General features: G+C 37.7%; 1 protein-coding gene and 1 long non-coding RNA gene across 5 annotated transcripts in view; one reads left to right on the top strand and one right to left on the bottom strand.

The window, feature by feature from the left end:
• Positions 1-22516, bottom strand: part of HHLA2 (HHLA2 member of B7 family) — a 93565-nt gene that overhangs the window by 60542 nt on the left and 10507 nt on the right. The window contains exon 2 of one of the 4 annotated variants that reach the window (XM_069069809.1): positions 6624-6710. The exons of 2 other annotated variants lie outside the window; for them this stretch is intronic. The gene's annotated coding sequence lies outside the window, so the exon portion shown is untranslated. Of the gene's footprint in view, positions 1-6623; positions 6711-11333; positions 11355-22516 lie in introns of those variants that run through there. One more of the 4 variants, XM_069069811.1, reaches the window with a different exon arrangement.
• On the top strand, positions 1389-21827 carry LOC138147376 (uncharacterized). Its single transcript, XR_011164788.1, has 3 exons — positions 1389-3584; positions 7999-8420; positions 21685-21827. It is a non-coding gene; the product is annotated as an uncharacterized lncRNA (long non-coding RNA).

Here is a 22516-nt window from a genome sequence, read left to right as displayed (position 1 = left end):
GAGAGAGAGAGAGAGAGAGAGAGAGAGAGAGAGAGAGAGAGAGAGATGTTGAGAAAGATTTCTAATTCTAAGTTTGCCAAACATTTTGCCAATGTTGGCATGGCTTATAGAGTGCCTAGTCCCTGGTTCCTTTCCTTCATCTTATTTCTGGCTACTCCTGGTGCTATTCTATAGAATAAGAAAAAATTGCCTTTACCTCTAATATGAGTCATAATCCCTTCCAGTAGCTATTTCCCTGTCCTTTAACTGAAGAATTTCTTTTGGGCTCCCCAGATCATACCTTCTGACCTCAGGCTGTATTTACCTTCTGCTATTATTTCTGGTTCCTATGAGTCCTATCTGGACCTAAAGAGGAAGAATCTTTTGAGGATTACTGTAGAAATGTCTTCCTCATTTAGGGTACCATTCTTTATAGATTCTGATTTTGCTGCCTATAGTGAAGGTTGCTGGGTACATGGAATTCCTACTCTCATCCCTAATTCAGATGAATCTGAATTGGAAAATTTGCCTTGAGACATCCACTAGTCTACTTGTTAAGGTTGGCTGTGGGACAGCTAGGTGGCACAGTGGATAGTGCCAGGCCTGGGGTCAGGAAGACTCATCTCCCTGAGTTTAAATCTGGCTTTAGACACTTACTAGCTGTGTGACCTTGGGCAAGTTACTTAACTCTATTTGCCTCAGTTTCCTCATTTGTAAAATGAACTGGAGAAAGAAATGGCAAAGTACTGCAGTATCTTTCCCAAGGAAACCCCATATGAGGTCCTGAAGAGTTACACATGACTGAACAACAACCAAGGTTGGCTGTGTACTTTCCAACAAGGCTAGGTTTCTTCACCTATGTTCTCAGCTAGCATCTGAGTTTAGTTTGCTTAATCTCTAGGCAAAGACACTACCTGCTACTGAGGCCATGTAAGTAACATCTGTCTAATAGCAACTCCTCCTTAGAGTGGCCAAAGTAGAGAACCTCTCTTTTCCTTTTAGAGACCCCAATGCCTGTTGCCAAATATACCAAATATCTATTTCCTGAATGATTGCCACCAAGGGAAAATGAATGGTTATTCCCTCCTAGTCATTATTTTATCTACCCTCAAAGAGACCAAAGTTTCCACTTGCAGAAAAGTCCTCATTCTGTGAAGCACTGTTTTACTCTGGATGACTCTTCCTTTCCTTCTTTCCTTCCTTCCTTCCTTCCTTCCTTCCTTCCTTCCTTCCTTCCTTCCTTCCTTCCTTCCTTCCTTCCTTCCTTCCTTCCTTCCTTCCTTCCTTCCTCCCTCCCTCCCTTTCTCCTTTCTTTCTCTCTTTCTTTCTCTCTCTCTTTCTTTCTTTCTTCCCCTTTTTTGTTCTAAGGTAACCTTAGTTCAGTCTCCAGAGTCAGGTGTTTAGTGCTATCCCTTAAGCAACACCTTTAAGAACACCTGGGAAAATGAAAATTCTGCTTATTTCTGTTCCTTTACAACATAATAGAGCTAACTGAACTGGCTAGTCTAACTTCCACTGGCTAGAGATTATTGTGTTTTGCATTTTTTTTCCAAAACAAGACAACTTATTACCAAGAAATTTTAGCTCCATAATATTACAGAATCTATAGTGGAGAGAATGGATAGGAGGGATTGGTAAATGCTAGAGAAAAATCACAATTAGTATGTACTCTGCCATCTTTGAAAACAAGAAGAATGCACCATTTTATAGTGGAAAGAATACTGCCTTAGGAGTAAAAAGACCTGGGTATGAGTCCCATTTTCCCTCTGACTAGCTGTGTGACCTTGGGAAAGTAATTTCATCTACCTGCTTCTCAATTTCTTCACTGGCTTCTTAAGCTACACTAGAGACTAGTAAAATATCTAAATTCTCTGTAAAAAAAAACAACTTTGAAAGACTTTAGAATTCTGATAATTGCAAAGACAGAAGGCAAAACATGCCATTCAATTCCTGATAGAGGAGTAAACAACTTAAAATGAGGAGACATGCATTTTCAGTCATGGCTGATATAGGGATTTGTTGGGTTTTTTTTTTTTGGACTTTGTAGATATGTATCTAAGGGTTTTTAAGGTCTTAAAAAATTTGCCTTTGGGAGGAGAAGGTAGTAGAATGAGCAGATTAATTAAAAAAACTTTTTCTATGAAAAATAAAAGTAATATTTTTAAAAGAAAAAATTATCTATGGCAGATCACCAAAATGATATATTATTATACCATTTTAGTAAGCAGTTTAATTTTGAAACTTTGAATTTTTATTCATTTTTGTCATGGAAAAATAGAAATCCACAATAAGAAATGAAATTTAAACACAGGTATGTACTATTACATGAAATTTATAATAATAAAAGTTGTAGAAATTGAAAGTAATCAGTATACATGATATTTTTACTTGTCAATTTTCATATTCTTGCAGTTAAAGTTAAGACTGCACAGCACTGTGCAGGACTAACAACTGATTGGGGGGGGAGGGGTGGAATTTCCAGTATGGTTTCTTACTGATGGCAACTCAAAAAGCCATTAATGTGAGAACTTCACAAGTCACATTTCAACTAAGAAACATTTTTAAAAGTATTCCTGTGGCATTTTGTTTCAAGATATTCTCATTTAAAAAAATCAATTGACTAATTTTACAATTCTGAATGTTTAGTCTTCAAATGTCAAGAAAGCTCTGGACTTTGATTTGACAAGACATTTACACGGATAACACACTGCAGGCATGAATAGGGAGCTCTGGATAAGCAATGATCTTATTCAGGTTAGAGAATTTTAAAATTATCAGCATTATGTTTCTGCCCCCCAAAAAAACATTTTTTTTCACCTTTGGAACAGAAAATTAAACTTTGTTTCAATTTTGTTACTTAACATAAGCAAATATGAATTATTGGATTTACTATTATTTTTCCAAGCAAAATCATACAATGGGCCTTTAACTTTGTCCACTCACTTTTCAATAATTTTTTTATGTTCTATTAGTATTTTTCTGGATTAAAAAAATCCTAAATATTTTTCCACAAGACCTAGTCCAGTGGATCCATATTCTCATGGGTCTGGGAACTTTCTCCATTGGTAGAGGCCACAATTTATCCATCCACATCTTCTCACACTACGCTCCCCTTCTCCATGTATTTTGATGAATCCTCCATGAAAGATACACCCAAGCCTTCCATCAGTTCTTTTAGTATTCTAGAAATATCATCGCAATATTTAATTAGTCCATTGGTTATCCCTCATTTTTGCTACAATTGACCTTCCTTTTCCAACCATATGTATTCTAGATTCTTAACACCTATAGAACCCTAGTAGATCATTTAGTTTTACTGGGCTTCAGTTTCCTCAGCTGGAAAACGATGGTCTCTCAGGTCACTGATGGTCTCTCTGTGCTTTTATGCATTTTATAATAAGAGTGCAAAGTGTAGCCAATGATGTGCTGACTTGCAAACGTGCCTCTCTCACACATTTCCATTGCCTTTTAAGGAGCCGGTAAATTTGCTTCTTCTTATATGATGATGTTCCATGATTTTCAACTAGATAGCATCACCAGAATTTTGGCATTAAAAGGAAAGGATTTTCACTGAGAAATGGCTACACAAATCATGGCCCATGAATGTGAGTATTACTATGCTGTATGAGGAATAGACTGAACCATGAGAAGACTCACATAAACTAATGCAAAGTGAAATTAGCAGAACCAGGAAAATAATTTATACAATAGAAATATTAATTGAAACTGAATGCTAATGAATTCATAATAATTAAGGTTGGTCCCCAAAAAGAAGCAGCTAGACTGCACAATGGATAGCGTACTGAACTTGGAGTCAGGAAGTCTTCAGTTCAAATCTGACCTTAGACACTTAATAGCTGTGTGGCCCTGGGTGAGTCACACAACCTATCAAGCTCAGTTTTCTCATCTGCAAAATGGAGATAATAAAAATGCTGACCTCCCGAGGTTGTTTTGAGGATCAGATGAGATATTTGTAAAGAACTATGTAAACTTTGAAGAGCTATAGGAGTACTGGTTACTATTACATTTTCACGGTCCCCCATTGACTTCAATGGGATACAACATATGAAGGAGGATAAATGCTATAAAAAGCTAAAGAAACAAGATGTAATGAACTAGACAAAGAGAAATCAGCAAGATAAAGCTGTATCCTACCTAGCTTCAACATGTTCCAGGAATCTGCTGAGTTACTATTCTGTTGAGTTACTATTCACTTATTGTATTAGCAAATAAGAAGATATCACTGCAATACAGTTTGAAATGTCCAATAGGCACCTGGAGATGTGAGACTAAAGCTCAGGGAAGAGATTAGGACTGGGTCTATAGATTTGTGAAGTACTGGCACAGAGATAATAATTAAATGTATGGAAGTTGACAAGGTCATCAACAGAAAAAAAAAAAAGATCTCACCTCCTACTTCTTTGCAAGGGTAGGGAACCGTGGGTGTGGAATACTGCAGTAGATTTTCTCTATATGTTGGTTAGTTTTGCTGAATTGTTTTTTTCCCCTCTTTACAATTTTTGTATTATAAGAGATAGCTCTCTGGGGATGGGATGAGAGTGGGGGAAAGATACAGTGAAAATGAGAGTGATTTCAAAAGAAAAAAAATATCAATATTTTTTTTAATGGGCTTGTGTTGTCAGGGAGCAGTCCAAAACCATTTAATGTGCTGCAGCTTTCCAAATACAATCTTGCCAACTCTATTCAATTCTGGGACCAGCTCATTGTCCATTTGCTGAGATCATCCAAGATGTCTATATCATGATAGACTGATTCAATAGACTAACCACAAGAATATAATACTATCATTAAATGGGATACCACTAAAAGATGAATATCCCACATTGTATAAATGGTGCTTGGTTGTGGCTACACCACTATCCACAAACCGGACATCAGGACTTTCTGCCCAAGAATCAAATTGAGGGTTAGGGCCTGTTCTTATTTGACCATCTAGAGTCAGCAGTATATAATTCATCTTGTCCATCAAGTCTTTTTTTTTTAAGAATATTTCAGTTTGGGGGCAGCTAGGTGGTGCAGTGAATAGAGCACTGGCCCTGGAGTCAGAAGGACCTGAGTTCAAATCTGCCCTTAGACGCTTAACACAAAAACTAGCCGTGTGACCTTGGGCAAGTCACTTAACCCCAATTGTCCTCCAAAAAGCAAAAAAAATGTAAAAAAATAATATTTCAGTTTCTAACTCATATAGAAGAGGCAAGGGAAGATGGTTACAATTGAGGGGAAGAATAGGAAGACAAAAGGGAATGGGTCAACCTTAGTCCCATTGAATTTGGCTTGGGGAGGGAATGAAATACACACTAAATAGGGTATCACCCTATAGGAAAGTAGGGTGGAAGGTGATGAGAGGGGGGTGAGAGAAGGTAGGGCAGGCTGTGGGGGAGGGAAGTTGGAAGCACCCACTTTTGAAAAGGGACGGGGTCAAAGTAGAGAATAGAACAAGTGGGAGGTGGGATAGGAGGGAGGGAAATATAGTCAGTCTTTTACAATATATCAACTATGTTATTGTTTTGCATTAGCCACACATATACAACCTATACTGAACTGCTTATCTTCCCAGTAAGGATGGGTGACAAGGGAAGAAAGGAATGAATCCGGAATTCAAAATTTTAAAATCAAATGTTTAAATATATACTATTATTAATACTATTTTACATGTAATTGGGAAATAAGATATACAGGCACTGGGGCATAGAGATCCATCATGCCCTACTGGAAAAGTCGAAAGGGATATGGGAGAAAATATGGGAAAGAGCAGATTGGAGGAGGGGATATCCTGTGGGACTGCTATTTTGGGGCGGTGGGTAGGGCAAAAACGGGGAGAAAATTTGTAACTCAAAATCTGGCGGAAATGAATGATGTAAATCAGAAGTTAATAAAGTATTTGAAAAAACAAACAAACAAACAAAAAGAATATTTCAGTTTAAGAAACATGGACCCATGATTGGGTTTTAAGAAACAGATCCATGTTGCAAATTGGCAGCATTGGGTAGAAGAAAGATGCCTTACAGATAGACGAATAATCCAGAGCTGTTTATACAAATGCAGTCACCAAGCTAGGCATATAGTAGATTTTACACCGACTTCAAAGCCTTAGTCACAGTAACATGTATGACTGTTAAATTAAATGCTCACTAATCCAATAATGAAAACAGGAATATGGGGAGTAGGGCTAGAGAAAAATGGCTTTCTTTTAAATTTTAGAAGTAAAGAGAGGAATGTATCAGTATGAGTCAGGAGTCATACCTACATTGAAAACCCTTTCCCTCAGTATCCAGGGAGCCTGGTTGCTGTTTGAACACAGTAACTTCCTCTAATCAGAGAACTCATTCTTTGCTTACATTTGCTTATATTTGTTTGTACGCCAGATTTAAATTCATCCTGTTCTAATAATCCTGACAGAATTAAGATTTTTCTTTTAAATATACCCTCAAATATCTAATAGTCACATTTCTATTTTCCACCCAACTAGAGGGATAACAGGGGCAGCTAGGTATGGTAGTAGATAGAGCATTGGGCCTGGGGTCAGGAAGACTCATCTTCCTGAGTTCAAATCTGGCCTCAGACACTTACTAGGTGTGTGACCCCAGGCAAGTCACTTAATTTTGTTTGCCTCAGTTTCTCACCTGTAAAATGAGCTAGAGAAGGAGATGACTCACTCCAGCATCTCGGCCAAGAAAACCCCAAATGGGGATATGAAGAGTTGGATGTGACTGAAAAAAAAAAAAAACGAACAGAGGGATAACAGGTTGTAGAGCGTGTTCACTAGTTTCATTTTAATTTGTTCAGACTCTGGAATGTGTGCAGTAAATTAGCGGTCCAAATTACAGCAGAATTCAACACGGATTTGTGGGGCTGTTTTAAGATTCCTCTGCAGGAAGCCAAATTAGGGCACATTTTCTTTACATGAAAGCTGGGGTAGAAGAGAGGAAAGAGTGCTGAATTTGGTGGCAGAAATTTCTACTTGATCACTACAATGTAGTCACTTGTGAAATCATAACCTAATAAGCCTCAGAACTACTGGTTCAAATCCCACCTCTGACATTGTGAGGCCCTAAGCAAGGCAACTCTCTTTCAGTAATGATTCCAACCTACATTGGCAGAGGGTGTTTCCTCAACCCTGAATTCTCAATACCAATGAAATCAGGGGTCCAGTGCCCATTTCTTCAAACTAACATCTTTAAATAGAGGATTTCAGACATGTTCCTAATTTGAACCTGAACAGTAAAAAATTTTGTTCAATTTAGTAAGCATTTACTAAACGTAAAACCTAGGCTAGGTACTGGCCTACCCTCGCTAGCTAACAATCTAGCTTAGAAGGTGAAACTTAATTGTTGTTGAGTTATATGTGACTCTCCACGACCCCATTTGGGGTTTTCTTAGCAAAAATACTGGAGTGGTTTACCATTTACTTCTCCAGGTCATTTTATAGATGAGGAAACTAAAGCAAACAGGGTTAAGTGACTTGCCCAGTGTCACACAGCTAATAAGAGTCTAAAGCCGAATCTGAACTCATGAAGATGAGTCTTCTTGACTTCAATGGCTCTATGTCTAAAAACAACTATAGTACAAAATAGATTATGTTATATTAGAGGGAAAAGCATTTAATAAGTGCCTTCTTTGGGTCAGGCACTGTGCTAAGTGCTTTACAAATATTATCTCATTTGATGCTCACAATGACCATGCAAGGTAGATGCTATTATTATCCCCATTTTACAGTTGAGGAAACTGGGGCAGATAGAATTTAAGTGATTTGCCCAGAGAAACAAAGCTAGTAAGTATCTCAGTCTGGATTTGAACTCAGATCTTCCCTAATTCAAGTACCAGTGTTGTATCCACTGTGCTACCTAATTGACTCTAATGTGGAATTAAAAAATGTGTCATCATATTTAGCATTTTTAAAGGAAACAGAAACAAGTATATGTGTAGATATAGATACAGATATTGGTTTTAGCCATGTATTATTCATCTTTGAATTTCTTTTCTCTTCCCCATGTACAGAGGGTTTGAACATTGGATCAGAGGGAAATTGAAAGGACCCTAGGTTTAGTGCCAAGATGGATCTTAAAAATCACCTACATTTTAATCTCTCCTCATTTTTGCAGATGAGGAAATTGAGGTTCAGGGATCATTTCCTAATGTCACACAGTTGTTTATTGGAGTTCAACAATTGAAAGAGGAAAAGATCTTTTCTAAGACTCTGCTTAACTCTTCTTTGTTATGAACAACGCTTAACTTGATTGAATATAGCCCTGGCTATTAAGCTCATCAGAGTTGGCAGAAGGAAGCACAAAATGTGGAAAAAATGCAAGTCATATTCTCTCATTTCACCACCCACTTCCAGGGAAGGACTAGAAAGTATCAAGACACAGAAAAAATGATGAAAGAGATCTATTGGCCACTTTGGAAATTCTACAAAAATGGTAATCTAAGAGTAACAAATCACAGACTTCCTATCTTGTAGGCCATCTTTAGAAACTCATGTAATCCTAGGGCATTTTGGTACAAGTACTTCTGGATCCTTGGCTAACACACCCCAAACACTAGTGAGTCTCCAAAAGGCATCAGAGTTAAAGTTACTCATAAGGAATTTCTTAGTTGCTGTCCAGATTTTGATTAAATTTTATCTCTATGCATATTTTAATCTTAAGATTTTTTTATACTTCAAAAGATCAGTAATTTCAGTGACATGGGTTCTCCCTGAAGTGACACAGAACAAAACATCCTCATACCCAATAGACAGTCTTCATAAGTTGCTGTAACTCTCCTCAATTTATCATCTTTTCCAACCGTCTGGTTATGAACCTATGCAAATTTAGTTAGTCTGTAATTCCTATGACAGATGCATTGGTCCATAGTTAAACCCTTGTCAGTTTCCAGTTTGTAATCTGATAGCAAAGAGCCCTCAGGAGTCACCATATCATGAGGAAGTTTTTGTGAAATGTTTATCAAAACAGACCCAGTTTCCAATAAATTAATGCCAAAACCCAAAAATATGTTGGCCATCATGAAATCAGAGGCAAACCTTGTCTATACAATATTAGCTTTGTAAAGTTTGGTAAGCACTGACTGAATACGTTTTCATTAATTCATTGATTCATTCAATAGTAAATTGGATGGAGAACCATAACTTCCATGTGATTATGGTCAAAGCCTCACAAAGAAGCCAAGGATACTTTTGGATTTTAAATATGTTAAAAGCCTTCCAGGCTAATCAAATTTGGGCCTCCTGATCTAATCTACTGTTCTCATGGTGCATCCCACCCATGTTTTTAATTTAAGACAACTATTGTTATGCCTAAATGAAAAATCATGTCTAAGTAGTCATAGAATCACAAAATCTTTGGAAGAAACCTTAGAAATCATCTATTCTAACCTCTTATATCTTTCACAATATCCCTGGATCAGCAGTCACCCAATTTCTGCTTGAACACTCCAGTGCCTGAGAATTTCACAAAGCAGCCCCTTCCATTTAAATTGTTAAAAATGTTCTTTCTGACATTAAACTAAAAGTTTGTCTTTCCATAACCCTTTAGAGCTAATTCTAAACCCCTGCCCCTACACACAGAGAATACACCCAGTGATTGTTTAGAATGTTGTGAATACATGATACAATCGGACATCTGTTCCTGAAATAAAATGCTGACACATTTCAGATGATAAAAGTTCCATCTTACAAAGGGTTAGATGATTAAATATACTTTACTGTTAACTCACAGATTATTCAAATAAATATGAGCCACATGCACGAACCATACAAGAAGATCAGATTTTTGAATAAGAGTGGTTAAGACGACTAGATATTTGAAACTCAAAAAAAAAAATGCAAGATATAGCAGTCAACTTAGGGAAAGAAAAGCTGCATCGTGCACACTGTCATTCATGCTCATTATATCCTCTTTAAAATATCACGAAAAGCCAGCTGTCAGCTGAGGTACTTTCTAAAAGAATTTGAAGAATCCTGAAATCTTTTTTTATCAAAGCAGGCTTGTGTCGGGCCTGCCCTTTCAAAGTGTATTTGAATGGCTTAGATAGCAACACATCTCCAACTTGGTAAACAGTATTTAAAACGAGGCCAAATATCAATTAAACCTCAAGTTCTGCCATTATTTCCAAATAAAAGAACATGTAACTCAAAATACACATGGACTAATGAGCCCAAATTAATTTAGTAACAAGATTTAAGGCATGATTTTATAGGCTTGATAGTGGAGTTGATGAAATGCATGTTGGAAGTTCTTGTGATATCTCAAAGGTAAAATGCTTGAGATTCCAAAGGAGCACTGCTTCTAAGCAGAGAAGAGTCATTTCCTGTACTCTAAGATTATAGAGAAATTCAAATCACCCAGCATTTATTAAGTACATACTGTACTAATAAAATATTAGAGGTAAATGAGATTTTAAATATCACCTAGTATCAGGTGAAATTACCTGGAAATCTCCACATTTATTTATTTAATTTTTAAGCAATTGGGATTAAGTAACTTGCTCAAGGTTACATGGCCAGTTATTTCTGGGTGTGGTGCTAAGTATCTGAGCCCAGATTTGATCCCCAGGTCATCTCAACACTGGAGCTGGTGCTCTTACTCGTGGAGCCACCTGACCGCCCCTAAGCAATTGGGGTTAAGTAACTTGCTCAAGGTTACAGGGCCAGGTGTTTCTGGGTGGATGGTAAGTGTCTGAGCCCGGGATTCGATCCCCAGGTCATCCTGACACTGGAGCTGGTGCTCTTACTCACTGTGCTACCTGGCCGCCTCAAATCTCCATATTTAAAAATGAGAAATATGAGGTTTAAAAAGCTTAAGAGACAGAAAAAAAAAAAAAAACAGGAATAGAACTCAGGTCTTTTGACTCCCAGACAAAAACTCTTTCCCTATAAAAAAGACTTCCAAGTCATGAGACCAACAAGATTAAAGACCAGACATTCTCTCTGATATTCATGACCTTCCAAACTTTTCCAAAATGAATTATGCATCAGATATAAAGCAATTTCAACTGTCTTCATGGCCTAGGGCATGAAGTAACCAAAGAAGGTTTAAAAAAAACCTCAATGAATTAACAGCAGAGAAGGCAAATTATCAGCACCTAAAAAACTCACTCAAAATTCTCTCCCCACCACCTTCTTGAAAGTAGATCTACACAACCAAATGCTTGCATCAGAACTCGATGGTTTTCTCTTGCCCCTAATATTGTAGAGATCCAAAATGGCAGAAATTTGCAAAAAGTATGATAGCAAAGAGCCCTGAAAAGAGGTAGCACTCTATATAAAACTTAGCCAGAAAACTGGGGAATGGAAGGAACTTGTTGTGACCCCAAGGTTTCTAGCTGAGTCATACCTTTTCCAGGTCCTCGGCCATGTCCCGCATGGTCTCATAAAGGAGAAGTTGAGTCAGTGGAAATGGAAAGAGGTACAGCTTTATTGGCAGGACAGGCGTGTTGTTACATTTCTCCCTCCTTCTTGCCCTCTCATGCTTGAGCCCTTAAATCCCCAAAGTGCACTTGCAGAGCTCATGGACAGCTCATGAGGGAAAGTTGGGGGCCAATCAGAGAACAGGGAGGCTGTGTGCAGAACAGCTTGCATACTCCTGCACATTAACCCTTAGTCCCAGAGATAATCTCAGGGAAACAGGGTATATTGCGTGACAGCACACAGTCTGGGCGCCTCGGCACTTCCCAGAAGTTAGGGAGCCCTGACTACAGATGAGATCAGCACATATCACTGATTGCTCTGTATCTTGTTATGTCAGACATGAACTCAGAGAGGCTGCCTGAAACCCAAAGAGGAGCTACAGGCCCCTACAGGAACTGGGGCCAAGACACATAGGTGAGGAACTGTGAGGGCCTGGCATCCATGTATGGCCAGTTCTATCCTCCTAGAAATCACTGAGGTAGATATTTAACTTGGTGAACCATGAATTTCCCAGAATGAGAGGAGGCTGAGACCCTTTGTGATCCAGCCCACAGAGAAAATATCATCAAAAGTGAGGGAGTCAGAAAATGAGTAATAGGGGAAATTAAGGAAAAAGACTAAAATTACCAAAGTTCTCAGGAGTAAGAAAACTCAACTAAAGATTCTTAGCAGAAGCAACCAACTAGGAAAATATTTATGGAAGGAAAAATGGCTTCTAGATCAGGGACAGAGTTCAAACATCTGTAAGTACTGAAAGATGAAGGACAATAAATCACCTCATGAAGCACAGGACCCTGTGAATTTTAAAGCATGAAATCATAACAAGATGTTCATGGATGTCTTAAAAGAGAAGTGAGAATGGTAAGAGCAGAATTTATGACTGGCACAATAGAAACAAATGGCAGGAAAAAAAATTGAATCCCAGTGGTAAATCTTACCAAAGACATGAAAGAGAAGATAACTGTTTGGGAACACAAATACATAGAAATGAAGAGAAATCTGAAAGAAGAGGCACAAAAAACACTAACATTAAAGGAAAGAATGACTTACATTCAAGCAAAATATACTGATCTTGAAGGCAGGATCCAAAGCAACAACTTGTTCAAGTCATTGAATAAACAGTCATTACTAACTTACTATATGCCAGGCACTGTGCTTAGTGCTAGATTATAGATCTCTCAGAAGAACAGTACAAGTTGAAAAAAAAAACAGAATCTCACAATGCTTGAAATAATACAAGAAAACTCCAGAACTTCTAAAAACGGAGGATAAATGCCAGTCAAAAGCATCCACAGATCACTTCCTGGGGGAAAAAACATCAACAATAAAAAACTATCCTGAAAATTCAAAGAACCATATTGGTTTATTTCCACTGACAACAAATTTTGCAAATGAATAAGAGAAAGACCTTCAAACATAAAGAGAAGAAAATTTGAATAACACAAGATTACTCTATACCCACCAGAAACAGCAGAAGGGAATGGAATAATATATTCCACATATTATCATGCACACATTGAACAACAGAGCTTAAGATGTATTCCAAGGTGACCTACACTACAAATCTGAGCTTCACCATAAATGAAAAAATTATGTCTTCTTTGGTGATATTGTCAGTACCCCATAGCTTCATTATCAGTACTATGCATATGAATACTATGTAATCCCTCTCCTGAGTTCCAATTCTATATCACTAGCTGTCTGCTAGACATTGTATTAGCATCTCATATTCATAATTGACAAAAAGAGAACTTTCTCCATAATACTCTACTTTTATTGCTAGTACCACCATTCCAGCTCTTAACCTTGGAATTATCATTGTCTCTTCTCTCTCCCTGAGGTCCCATGCTTAATCATTTGCCAAGTCATTTTGATTCTATTACCACATCACCTTCTGAATTTGTCCCTTTCACTCCAGCCTAGTTCACATGTACTCACACACACATACACACACACACACACACACACACACACACACGGCTACCTATTGGCTTCTCTGCCTCCAATATCTTGTGTCTCCAATTCATCCTCCATTCAGCTGCCATTTTGATATTCCTAGAACACAGATCTGACAATGTCATCCTCCAATTTTAGTGCAGCCCTATTGAGTATAGAATGAAATGCAAGCTCCTTATCTTAGCATTCACTGACCTAGCCATGTTATTTAATAATATATACCCATTATGTCCTCTATGCCCCAGTTAAACTGTCTTGCTAGCTGTCCCCATACATGACCACCCATCTCCTGCCTTCGTGTCTTTACATAAGTCATCCCTAAGTTTGGATTGTATTCTCTTCTCACCTTTACTTCCTAATATCCTTAGCTCCATTCAAAGCTCAGCCCAAATTATTCCACTTATTTGATGCCTTTCTTGATCGCTCTCAAGTTTTTGTACTGTCACATGCACACACACACACATATATGTATGTATATATATATATGCATAAACACAATGTATGTACTTTTTCATATATGTTCATGTATATATAATTTCCTTAGTTGTATGTAATTAGCATATCGCTTCCTCCTCTTCCTTGTTGTTCTTAAGTAGCTTTTCAGTTATATCTTACTTCCATGACCCCTTCTGGGGTTTTCTTGGCATAGATACTATAATGGTTTGCCATTTCCTTCTCCATCCATTTTACAGATGGGGAAAATGAGGCAAACAGGGTTAAGTGACTTGCCCAGGATCACATAGCTATTAAGTATCCGAGGCCAGATTTGAACTCATGAAGATGAGTTCCTGACTCTAGGCTCAGTACTCTCTCCACTGTATGTCTTCCTTGTAGAATGTAAACTCTGTGAGGGTAAGGACTGTACCTTTTGTGTGTGTATCTGCAGTGCCTAGCACAGGGTTTTTTGAGTAGAGGAGCTTAATAATTGTTTGTCGAATTGAACTGAATAAGGATACTTCTGGAAGGCCAGTGTGGCAATAAAGTGGGCCCCTTCTATATGCTGGATAAAGTGAACTCAATCTAGTTTCACTGAATGAGAGTGTCTGATGGAAAAGGCTTAGCATGAGTAACCACATATACCATTTTTATCATTCTAAGGGAAATCATAATTCATTCTTTAAAGGGCTGAAACCTGGCTTTGGTTCCAAGGCTAACATCTTGCTTATAAAGCATAGAATCCTTTCCATCACAGCAAGGAGGGGAATCAGAAATCCAACACCACTACAAAACAAGCCAAAAAATACCCCGAATCATCACATTTCCTTGTTGTCTTCATCAAAAAACACGGATTCCATTTAACAGCAGAGAAATACCAAGTCTTGATGTCAACAGCAAAAGAATAACAGCTGCTTAGCAACAGGCAGTTGGAAATACCCTGACTTTTTTCTCCTCCAAGTTTTTCTTCTTTTTTCCTCCAAGTTAATTCAAGGTGTTTCATAAACAATTTTTTTTCATTATTCCTCTAGAAAGAAGAAACATCAGTAGCAGAGACAGGACCATACCAAGGGTCATATGAAAAAAGAACAAATAGTAATGAATGCCCCTTCCCACTAGTATTTTGAACCAGTCTAAAAAAAAAAGTCAGTCAACAAGCAATTATTAAGCACTTGCTATGTACCAAACACTATGCTAAATGGTAGAAATACAAATAAAGGCAAAAATCCAGACCCTGCCCTCAAGAAGCTTACATTTTAATGAAAAAGAACATTAAATAATTAAGTATATACAAGTTATATACAAAGAAGATGGAAAGTAATCTTAGAGAAGTCACTAGCAGTTTAGAGACTAGGAAATGTATCCTAGAGAATATAATATTTGAGATGAATCTTAAAGGACATCAAATCACTTTAACAGGAAGGAGAGTCTTTAATAATAGACATTCCTGATTGACAAGTGTAAGTAAAGGGAAAGCCTTCCAACTTTTTGCTCTGGTGTTATAGGATTTTTTACAAATTTTTCATTTTTAATAGTAGTAGAATAATAGTAATAATAATGATGATGATGGTAACAACTGACATACAGATATGTATGTATACATACATATGTTGCAGTTTATAGTTTACAAAACACTTTACATAGTTTATGTCACTTGATTCTTACAACAGTCCGTACAGTAACTATTATAGGTAATATCATTTTCCTTTTTATGGATAAGAAAATTAAAACTCTGAGGAGCTGAAAACTTGACCAACGTCAAATATCTAGGAACTTTTAGACACAGGATTTGAATCTGAATATCTACTAACTCTGCCCATTTTTCTACTACATCATGCTATTCTATCACTATTACATTCTGATTATATAGATATATATGTATATGCACATCTATCCACACAAATCATTTATATGTACATACACATTTCTATATAGTATTTGTATGTTTATTTGTAAATATGTTTATGTATAAATATATTTACATACTTACATATGATGTATGTATACATATGCATTTGTTTATATATAAATATGTGGTTATTTCTAAACATATTTGCATACTTATATATCATGTATACATACGTGTATGTATAGCATTTATATATTTACATATAAATGTGTATAAACATATTTACATACATGTATATAATTTGTACATACACATAGGTTTATATGTTGCATTTATGTATTTACATATAAATATATGTTTGTGTATAAATATATGTACATACATACATATCATGTACACACTATATACATTTTCACATTACATACATTTATATCAATCTCATTTTATCTTCAGAACAATTCTCTAAAATCTGTAGTCTTGGTAACAGATTAGGAAATTTAAACTCAGGGAGCTTGTCCAAAGTCACAAGGGAATGACTCTGCCATTAAATACAATGATCTTTCTCCCATACTACATTGCTTCTGCATCTTTATTAGTACCAGCTGTTAAAGTTCCCGCTTTCTCTATCTTCAGGGATCCTCCTCTCACCCTCCAGACCATATCCCTAAGTCACTGAGATTTTTAAGGGAAAAAGTACTACTGGTAGATTACTCACTAAAAACCCAGTGTGGACATGAGGCAAATTATTATTGCACTACAGTTATTTGGAGGATTTATCTGTGGTATAGACCAAAACCAAAATAAAGTCCTAAACAGGTATTTAACAATGTAAATTGTTCACACCATTACCTTTATTTGGATAATCTTCCTCTGCTTCCAACCATTTTCTCCTTCCACTAAAATCTTATCCTTCCTCAAGATCCTGTCAAAATGTTACCTCCTCCATGAAATCTTCCTTGATTTCCATTGTCAGAACTTATATTTCCTTACTCAAGCTCCACATATGTACTTATATACTTGGTGATAAGTATACAAACTTCTACTACAAAATAGGAAATATGTGTAATATCACCCCTGATTAGAATATATAACCAATAAGGGCAGAGTATGTCTTACTAAATAACCAGTGCTTAGAATATTTTTGGTGGGGATGGGGTTAATTTCAAGGGCATAAGGAACTTCTGGATCAGAGCACTTACTGTTACATAAAAACTTGCTACCCTTCACCATCATATTCCATCTCCCACCTCCATGTCTTTGCACAGGCTCTCTACCCTATGCCTAGAATGCACTCCTCCCTCACTTATGCCTCTTAGAATCAGTAATCTCCTTCAAAGATTAACTCAAAGGGAAGCAGAGTCAAAATGGCAGAGAAAGGGCAGGAAGTTGCCTGAACTCTCCCCACTTTCCCTTGAAACAACTTTAAAATAAGCCTCAAAATGAATTCTGAGTGATAGAAAGGGCAAGGTGAAACAATTTTCCAGCCGAAGACAACTTAACACTGCAGGATAAGTCTGTCTCACTTGAGTTAAAGGGGAGCACAGCACAGCATAGGCTGTGTCTAGGCAAGCCAGTGGGAAGCTGTTAGTACCAGCACAAATCAGTAACTGAGACCCTGTGGGCCTGCCTCAGCAGGCCAGCCACTCAACTGGCCAGATGTGAAACCTCCAGCCCCAGCACAGCAGGCAAACTGCCAGCCGTGGAGCCCCAGGAGCAAAAAACCAGACTAGGTCCTTGACCCTGGCACAAGAAGCTTGGGACAGTGACCCCTGTATCCCAGGAGTAGAGCTCAACTTTAAAAGTAAAAAAAAAAAAAACTGGAAAATGAGCAAAAAGAAAAAAAGCAAACCTGACCATAGCGAGCTAGTATGGTGACAGGGAAGATAAAATCCAAACTCAGAAAAGAACAACAAATATCAAAACATCCACATGCAAAGCCTCAAAGAGAAAAATGAATTGGTCTCAAATCCAGAATGTCCTCCTGGGAGATCTTAAAAAGGATTTTAAAAATCAAATAAGAGATATACAAGAAAAAAAGGGAAAATAAATGAGAGGGATGCAAGAGAATAATGAAAAAAGAGTCAACAACTTAAGATTAGCTCAAGGACACCTCCTATATGAGGCCTTTCATCATCCTCCCAGCAGCTAGTCAGCACCCCCTTTTCCTCTGAAATTACCTTATACCTAATTATATTTAAACACATTATTCCTCCAATAGAATGCATACTCCTTGAGACTAAGGACTATTTAATTTTTACTTTGTGATGAGCACAGTGAGGACTTAATAAATGCTTTTCGATAGAACAATTCAAAACTTGCCCTACAAGTCAAAATCTTCAAGTCATCTTTATCTTATAGTCTTATAGAGCTGTTCAGGAACATTGAGAGGTTAAATGAATTAACCATGGTCATCCATAGCTAGCGTGAATCAGAAGCAGTATTTGAATCTAGGTCTTAAAAGTGCCATGCTATATGCCTTGGTGTTGAATATCATAGATGCTAAATAAAGGTCTGCCTCTTGAATTCCATGAAGTGAACTAAGAAGCTGATCTCCTTCCTTGAGAAGGGCACCACCTCACTGGGCTAAATAATGGCCTTGGTTATAGTTATTTGGACTTGGTAGAAGGTAGCACAAAATATAAGAAAATGGCATACCATACATCTGCACACAAAGGGAAGACAGACTCTAATGAAAGTCAATGAAACTGATGCCCTCTATTAGTTTAAGTGTATAGAAATTAGGAGCCACTTTTTCCATGTTTGGAGGGCTCTTGGGATTGACAGTGGTTTGTAGGCGTGGGGGCTTCTGAATGATCCTTAACAAATATACCCTCAAACATCAATGAGAAAAACTCAATAAAAATATGCTCTTTGTAAACATATTTTATTAGAATTTTTTAATTAGAGGTAAGGCCAACTATACCAAGTTCTTTAGGGGACAGGTATCTTTGATTATTCTGGAAAATTTTTAGCTATGTATATTTTCATCCTGAGTACTAGATGAATATTTTAAAACTTCAAAAAGAAAACTAGTGATTTTCTACAGCACAGGTTTCACTTTCACTCCTTAGTAGACAGTCTTCATAAGCTTCTGTTATCTCCCAAAAAATTAAGCACCCTCTATCCAATGTTCTAATCAGCCTTTCTAAATGAGCTTGCTCAGGTTGGTTTCCAGTTAAAGGTAAACAGCACCTCTCTAGATCCATCCTTTCTCACTCCTTGCCTTTACTTTACCAACATAACCTTCACCTCTATAGCCTTCACCTCTGTGTCAAGATGAAGCATCAAAATAGGATATTAGAAGTAGGTAGATATATATATATATATATATATATATATATATAGCTGTTTTCAAGGAGAACCTTAAGTGTGTAGTTTATTAGGTCTATTTCAATCAAGTATCTTTGCTGAATTCAAAAGATCCTGAATGCACAAGACTCTTGAAATGATGTTCAGTGAGAAACTCATAGTTCTGGTACAGAATATGGATTCTTGGTAAGAATTCCAGCAGAGAACATCAGACTTCTCAACAGGGCAGCAAAACACAAGGCTTGAATCAATCATTCTAAGTCCATGTACCCTTGCAATGAGTGTGGGTATAGTTAGTGATCTCAATGCCATCCTAGCAGAGGTGGGGAAAGGTCAATAAAAGAGGCCTTAATAGAGAAAATTGAGTAATTACTTTAGTGAACTAGAGTACAACCTTATTTATCTCACCTTCTGATTTGTTGAGATTTTCCTTTGCTCACAAGTCTATTTACAATATCACATGGACTTATTGTGAAGACTTTTGCTGTATAGAAATGTTACACTGCTTGTAAAGAGAAGGGTCCAGAGACTTCTTTCTTTGGATTTAACCAGTACAGAAATTGAGTTGCCCTATACCAGGGGTGGGGAGCCTGCAGCCCTGAGGCCACATGTGTCCCTCTAGGTCCTCAAGTGCAGCCCTTAAACTGCATAGACATAAAATTCACAGAAAAAAATCCTTTTTTTAAGGGAATTTTTTCTATGGAGTTTGAATTCAGTCAGAGGGCTGCATTTGAGGCTTTAGAGGGCTGTATGTGGCCTGAAGGTTGCAGCTTCCCCACCTCTGACTTGTACTTTGATGCTTCCTAGTTCCCTCCTTTCAGACCACCAAAATTGTTTTTGAAGAATAGTTTTGGAGGCTCCTCTTCTCCCAGCATTACTGAGTGGAGCAAGAGCCTAAACCCCTTTTTGGCCTTCATAACTGGGAGGTAGTGTCAAGGTTGGTCTTCTCTTTTGCTCTCAACTCTTGGACAGAGGCGCTGGTCTGGGAAGGGCCAATTCTCTTCTCGGCATCTCCATTTTCTCCTTTGGTAAATCAAAGAGAATAATGGTTGCTGCCACAACAATTAGCTAACATTTTCAAAGCCTTCTTCACCACTTGTGCTCTTCAGTGCTAAACAAGGTAATTAGGCCTTTAACTCTTCTTCCCAATTTAGTTGGCACATTTACAGGTGTAATTAATTGTTATTATTTGTCAGAGCCCTGACAGGGTGCTTGGGACCACTGCAAAAACAAAAGCTGTGGCTGCTCTAGGGGCTTACCATCAAAGTGATTATGAACTAATTATGATGTACTGGCAACAGGTGCCTCATGTTTTATTCCTGTACCTTGCAAATCAAATCACTGAGGAAAATATTTGGGTTTACTATAAGCAAGAGAGTCTTCAAAACAGAATTAAAAAAAAACCCACCAACCTCAGCAGCTCCCATATCATGGAACAATAAAGGGAACTGTGGGCAAGGGACTGAATGAGAAGTCAAACTCAGTAGCAGTTTTCAGCCCTGAGTTGCTTTAGAAAAGCACTGGCTCTATGTGCGCATGGGTAGTCAAAAAATCTCCCTCTTTTTCAGGCTTATCAGTCCACAGAGCTGTGCTGACTTTTGTAAAACAGGGAAATTATTCAAATGTGAGCTGTTTTGGTGTTTGTGTTGTGTATATCCTTGAACAGTCAGAAAGAACAAAGCAATAAAGGAACAAAACAGAGAATAAAGGAAGGGGAGGATGAGAAAAAGAAAGGAATGAATGAAATGAGGAAGGAGTGAAGGAAGAATAGAAGAAAGGTGAGTAAGAAGGAAGGGAGAAAGGAGGGAAGAAGGGAAGAACAGAGGGAGGGAAGGAGACAGAAAGGAAGAGAAAAAGAGGGAGAAAAGGAAAGAGGGAAGGAAGGAAGGAAGGAAGGAAGGAAGGGAGGGAGGAAGGAAGGAAGGAAGTGGCACATCTTCAAATTTGCAATTCACTGTCCCTGTAAACTTGGTTGATACTCTTCATGTAAAGAATTAGAAGAGTTTCCCATTTGACAGAAACACCTTCTGATAGCATCCTTTCAATCCATTCCTGGACCTTCTAACATGATTACATGTTAGGTTATGACTATAACCCCATAACGAGATGGCTCTTCTCCTTGCCAAGGTTAACCCTTCTATGTATGTCCTTGATCTCATCTTGACAGTTTTCTCCAGTAGATTGTCCCCTCAATCAACCCCTCACTCTCATCTTCAATCTCTATCTACTTTTTCCCTTATTATTGCCTTCAAACATGGCCAAGTCTACCCATCCTTAAACAAGCCTCAGTAGACAATACAACCCCCCTCAAGCTGTTATCCTGTATTTCCTCCCTTTCTCAGACAAAGCTCCCCAGGGGGGAAAATTGTCTGAAGGTAGCCTTCACTTCATCTCAGTCACTCCTGAAAACTTTGCAATCTACATTCCAACCTTATTACTCAACCAAAATTGCTCTCTCCAAAGGTATCGAGGTTCTCCTAATCACCAATGGTGGATGATCTTTTCTTTGCCCTTACCATTCTTGACCTCTCTGCTGTATTTGAAATTGTTGACCTCTCTTTCTTCCCAGATCCTTTCACCCTTCTAGGTTTTCCCAACATATTTTACTCTCTCCTGGATTCTCTCCTACATATCTGACTATTCATTCTTCCCTAGGCTCTCTTCTCTTCTCTCTGCATGCTTACTTAGTGACTTCATCAGAACTCATGATGTTAATTGTCACTTCTAGATGGAGAACTCACAAGTCACAGATATCTACTTGAAGTATCTCCTGAGCTTCAATCTCAAATTATCAAATGCCTTTTAGACATTTCAAATGGGATGATCCAAACATACCCCAAGCTCCCATGTTCAAAACAGAATTCATTACCTTTCTGCAACAGCCATTTAGAAAATCTTTTTTTTTTTAAGGAAGGATGTTTTTTTTTTTGGCTTTTTTTTGGAGGGGCAATTGGGGTTAAGTGATTTGCCCAAGGTCACACTGCTAGTTTTGTGTGTGTGTGTGTGTGTGTGTGTGTGTGTGTGTGTGTGTGTTGTGTCTGAGGACGGATTTGAACTCAGGTCCTCCTGACTCCAGGGCTGGTGCTTTATTCACTTCACCACTAGTCACCCCCATTTAGCAAATCTTAATCTTAACCTTAAACTTATCCTCAACTCACATAACCCCCACCCCTGTCCAATTGATTGCCAAATCTTGCTTTTCCTACCCCTACATTCCTTGCTTTCAACTACTCTCTACTCCCATAGCTAGTACCTTAATTCAAGCCCTCTTCCTTTTCCCAGACTTCTGTAATAGCTACCTAATTGATTTCTCTGCCTCAAATCTTTCCCCACTCCACTCTGTCTTTGACACTACTACCAAAGTCATTTTCCTTAAGCGTAGATCCTACTGTGTCACTTTCCTATTCTATAAACTCCAATAGCTCCTTATTGCCTCTAGGAAAAGACAGAAATTTTTTTGAGATTTTTAAAGCTATTCAGAACTTGGTTTCAATATTGCAATTTCATCACATATCATTCCTCTGTTCTAATTCTGACCCAACCAAGTTGGTCTTTACTCT

The sequence above is a fragment of the Petaurus breviceps genome, unplaced genomic scaffold (genome assembly GCF_028583685.1).
Source record: "Petaurus breviceps papuanus isolate PSGF00001 unplaced genomic scaffold, PetGlider_PUasm1.0 90792, whole genome shotgun sequence".
NCBI classification, from domain to species: domain Eukaryota; kingdom Metazoa; phylum Chordata; class Mammalia; order Diprotodontia; family Petauridae; genus Petaurus; species Petaurus breviceps.
This window is presented reverse-complemented; position numbering and strand designations above follow the sequence as displayed.